Raw genomic sequence first — 5,404 nt, 5'->3', positions numbered from 1 at the left:
CTATTACTCATGAGTTTTTGGCCAGCTACTTTTTTGTAACTTGGGCATAGTTGCACACTCAGGCCAGGTAAGCATATATAACAGCTGCATACCTGCTCAGTGCCCAGGCAGTGAATAGAGTACTGAGCATGCTGAGTTTACATGTGTACACTTAAGTGTCCACCGTGCAAAGGAAGTTGAATTGCTCTCCTCATATGAGCCCCAGGTATGCTAGTTACTTGCCTAGAAAGTAGAGATATAGAATTCCACCATAGTGCTAACATACTGAAGATGAATCCTAAATGCAAGAAAATTCAGTGGAATCTCAGATTAAATTTTGTAGTAAACTGATGATTAATCATGCTTAGTGGAACTGGTTGTTTCAGCTCAATCCCAGAAGTTCACTAGATCTGTATGATAAATTACATTTATTTATCATGAAGTTTCTCATAACTGTTCTGTCCTTTCTCCTGATTGTTTGTTCTGGATTTCTGTCCAGTTTCTGCTGGATTCACCTTTCAATCCTTTACTTGTCCTCTGCACTCTAATCTGTCTTCCCTGCAACTCATTCTGACTTTCTAAAACCCTAAGCAGCTTCACACAACTGCCATTAAAATAAATAAATAAAGCTGCTTTTTCTGAAAACTGTTTCTACTTCATCCCAAACCTAGACATCCTTGCAGACTTGCTTGTAGCTCAGGGTAAGTAGAATCCTGTTCTGAGATGAGAAATAACTTTTGTATTATTCTTTAATGTCTGTGACCTTGCAGAGCTAAAAATGGGAGATTCACACCACTGAGAAAAGAAGATTAGTAGATTTCCAGTGAGACATCTGGAAGTTGATTTCAACACTCATAGGCATGGCATCTTAGACTTAAATTGGGACATATAAATGTAATTTTTGAAGCTTTTTGCTATTATTAGTTTTTATTTTTGCATTTATTTTGTTTTATATCTCTCTTAGCCTTCTACAGCTGGATTCCATGTTAGCTAATGCATTGATGGACATGAATGTGCATGTTTAATATTAATTTCTCCCTCTATTTATAAAGTGTTTGGGATTCTTTAAATGCTTAGTTAGATACATGCATATTACAGGGTTGAAGCCTTAAACATACATTCCACAAAATAACGTAAGGAGGAGAAAAGAAAGAAACATATGAATAAAAAATATGAAAGGCAAAACTGAAGGAAATACTGAAATATTTTTATCTATGTGTTCTTATTTTACTGACACCTTTTAACATAAAGTGTGTATTGACAGTGGACAATATAAAGGAAGAAAGAAGGAAATGCAGTGGGGAAATGTTATTGACTGATATTTGCGTATGCTTAAAATAACAGGACAGTTCTCAACTCTCAGCACATTGTGAAAAAGTGTACTTGAGATGAAAAATGTATATGCTTCTATATTAAATTATGAAGGGATTACAGCTATGATGCTTTTCAACTGTAGCAGTATGATAGTATTACAGTTAGCACAGTAGATGTATGTATAAAGATGAGAAGGGGGAAAGGGGAATAAAGCATGCTAAATAAAAGTATGCATTGGAATAACCTTAATATCAGTGAGCACATCTACATATGCAATTAATATGACTGAATAAACTCTGGCATAATTTGAGCTGGAGTAAATTAATCCTGACATCACTCTCCATACTTGCATTTTAAGCACAATAATTTACTCCGCCATTGTGTTTGTGTTTGATGGGACTATACAACAGCACTGTAACGAGATGATACAACAGCACTGTAAATCAATCTATTGTACCCTAATTGTGTTGACACTTTGCTGTGCAATCAAATAGTCCATTATATAGTAAGGCACATGTGTAGATGCACCCAGTCTTTATTTACCTTAATTATTTAACACCTTAACTAGTCCAATTCTGCAGTCTGTTCCAATCTTGAATTTGTTTAATTCCACATTTCTAGTTCCATGATACAAAGAGAGATAATTAAAGTCTTGATGAACCAAAATGACTATGCTGACCCAACTATGATGGCATGTACCATGCACATATTGTTCACTTTATCATCCAAAGTTTATATGACAGAGAGGATAAAATGCTGCTGCTCCTTTGTTGCTGTTGTTGTTGTTGTTCAACTAAGCACTGAGTGATAGGGAAGACATTAGCAGATATGCATGACCTAAATTACTTGTAGTTTATATACTTATGTTCTTGAATGCAGAAATTTTGATTCTCCAGTTCTTGCTTTACCTCACCACCTAAGTTTAATATCAAAATTTTCAGTCTGCATTGGTGGAAGACAACAGAAAAAACATGTCTTTATACAAGAAAGGCCAGATGCTTTTCTTACACCTGTCCTTTCAGCAGATAACATGCTACAGTGAAACTCATTGTGGTACCTAGATGCTCACTGGGTGTGTCAACACATGCAATTGATCCAGCCTACATTTATTCTGATGTAAACTAATTGGGTATAAGCACTTTCAGACTGGCATCTACACATGTGAAGATTGGGGAGCAGATTTGCTGCTTTTCACACAAGGTTCCTGTAGCCCTGCAATGGGCCCTTGCCGCCACCAGTGAGAGCTCTAGGCTCTGGCTGCAGCTGCCAGCACCCGGCAATCCTCTTTAAAAACCAGGCCTGCTTCCTGCTCTCTGGCCAGTCTCTTTCTTGCCCAGGAGCAGCATGCCAAGTGCAGGGACAGCACAAGGCAGCTCTCTCCACAGTCACTCTACCTACTTGTGCTATGGCTGCTCCAGTCCTTGCCTCTGGCAGTGATGACCAGTGTTCTGGGCTTCTTCTGGCCTCCACACTGGCCCTGCTGTGCTGACTGCCACCTTGCCCTACTTGGCTCCCCCTGACACACAGTGACTGCCTGCTTGGCTGCAGTGCACCATCCCTGGGCCGCTGCTGCTGCTCTGCCACTGCCACTGCCAGGGACACCAACCAAGGGCTCCAGAATGACACTGCTTGGCCACCATCATCCTCGGGCTTCCACCCCACCACCTCTGGGGCCAAAGCACCAGCCAGAACTGGTGGTGGCATGTCATCTAGCACACCTGGGATGATGAGCAGTGGCTGGATGAATTCTGGCTGACCCGGTCCACTTTCTTCTCCAGCAGCTATGGCCTCACTTGGAGCATCAGGACACCAGCATGTGCCCAGCTCTCCCTGTGGACACCTGGCTGGCCTCACCTTGCTCAAGCTGGCCATGCCAGCCAACCTTCAATATGTCAGATACCTGTTCAGCATAAAAAAGGCCACTGATGGGGAAGCCATCCTGGAGGTGTGTGTCACCCTCCAGGATGTGCTGGGGCATACCATGCTCCACACCCATGACCCCCTGGCAGTGGGGTTGCTGTACAGTGGCACGCTGTACCACTGATACATTTGCTGCCAACATAGTGTTGGGTGCTTTTAATTACCATGGCTTGCTAATTTAAAGCGCCCGGTGCTGCATCATCAACACATGTAAAAATTTCCTAAAGTGCCACCTTGCCTTGCCTTCAACTTGACCTAAGTAACAGTTACAACAATAGCCTGCTGAAATGGCTATAAGCAGAAGAATAAGACCATTAGGGAGGCGGTAGAAGGTCTGTGACATGCCCCAACCATGGATGTGGCTGGACATGCCTGAGACAAACTCCAAGGGTGCTCTCACACCTTCAGAGTTGCCCTTCTGCCTTATACCCCTCTTTGTCATCTGCTTGATCACTGAGAGCTAGCTTAGATGTTCCAGGGGTCCACTCCTTAGCCTATAGCACATCAGCCTTACCAGTCTCACTCCAGCATTGCTAGGTCTCAGAAGAGGGGATTTTGCCAGCTAGGAACATCTAACTCTTGTCCAGTCATGCAATTTGAAAAGATGGATCCCCTTTCCATAGAGAATGCCTACTTTTATGGTCAGATGCTTTGGAACCACAGTTAACACTGATGCAAAAACGGGTAAAAAGATAAAATAAAGGATTTATTATAAAAATTGAGAACAAGCATAAGAAATCAGTAACCATCTGTTGAGATACAGACAGAGATATAAGAGTAAACAAACAAAATGATGTAGCTATGACGTCAGAACAATAATTCAGTTCAGCAGGTCCAGAAAGCAGACTCTGAATCTGACCTTTCTGTTAGGGACTCCTGCATGTGATCCTGGATGCATCTATACGATATACTGTCTCTCTCCCCTTCACCACCTTCCCTCCCATTTGACTAGTCCAATGTTATTTTCACAGCCCCTTATTTTAAAATGTAAATTCAAGGGAGACCTTAAACAACTCAAGTTAAGTTGTTTCTGATTCTAAGCCATTACTTTTCTTCAGCTATTTAAGCTTAGTCTTTCCCAGGTGTCAAAGAGACTCATTGTTTACTACTTGAAAGTTATTATCATGTGGTGCAATTCTGTCCTTATTACAACATATAAGAGTTACATTTTATATCAAATACCACAAGGCATATAAACACAGAGACAATAAGGCTAATTACAGCTTGAATGTCTGTATTTAGTTCTTGTTTTTGGTGTCTGGGAATTATGAATTATGGTTATGAATCTTGGTTCCCTGGCCTTTCTTTTGAAGATTTTTGTAACTTTCCTTTGATCACAAGGAATTTCAGGTCAGAAAGTGAGTGGTTGTTATGTGAAAACTATTTTCTTTCCTATCATGGTTTTTTTTTGTCCTTTAATGGTTTTCTGTTTGTTCATTCTGAAGCATGATTTTTGTCTAGTTTTATCCACATAGCTTCCACAAGAGCATTTTGTGTGCAGACAGAAGTGCAGGTCCCCAGTGTAACTAAGAATGCATTGCAGGAAGTGTTCTGAGTTACAATGATCCCCCAGACCAAACAGAAGTTCACTGTAGGTTCCAGGTGGGGAGGGAATTTAGCTGCTGGATGGGAGCCTGTAGCCAGTTTCCTCTAGCAATGGCTCCTCCTTTCTCCTAGCCTGTGGGGGAAAAGGAGCAGGGGGAGCTCATTTTAAGTGTTCCCCAGCCAGCACTGGAGGGTGGGGTGAATGAATTGGAGCCCCTGAAATGTTTTTTTTTTCCCTGTTTTTTTTTTTGCACCGGTCCTGGAAGCACTGCAATACCAGGTCAACGCATGGAGTGGAAGGACCAAGCTCCGGTTCCACCACCCAACATCAAAAAGAATCTGCTCAATATAGACCTCCGATGGAGGACATATCAGTGACAATCACCTGCCCTGGGGAGCCTGCCTAGGTGGTCACGGTGCTTCCCCTGCCTGGTAAGTATACCACAAGCAAAGGTTAGTGGAGCCCATCTTTGAGGGTTCCAATTCACCCACCCCACCCTCCAGTGGGAACCTCCCGACCAAACTCCCTCTGCTCCCTTTCCCCCGTCCCATTGTGAAAACAGTGACATGCCAGGAGGCAGCAAAGACAGAAGTTGCAGAAGGTGGTATGTTTTGAAACATCTTCATTTGACCCCTCATACAATGA

The 5,404-nt window shown here is 42.2% G+C and overlaps 1 pseudogene; it reads right to left on the bottom strand.

Annotated features, from left to right (window-relative positions):
* Positions 1–5,001: 5,001 nt before the first annotated feature.
* LOC149874346 (U2 spliceosomal RNA) lies at positions 5,002–5,172 on the bottom strand (annotated as a pseudogene).
* Positions 5,173–5,404: the final 232 nt, after the last annotated feature.

This window comes from Crocodylus siamensis, chromosome 1 (assembly GCF_052110815.1).
Source record: "Crocodylus siamensis isolate JL-2025a chromosome 1, ASM5211081v1, whole genome shotgun sequence".
In the NCBI taxonomy this organism is placed as follows: Eukaryota; Metazoa; Chordata; order Crocodylia; family Crocodylidae; genus Crocodylus; species Crocodylus siamensis.
Note: the sequence above shows the minus strand (reverse complement) of the source record. Positions and strands in the feature narration are given on the sequence as shown.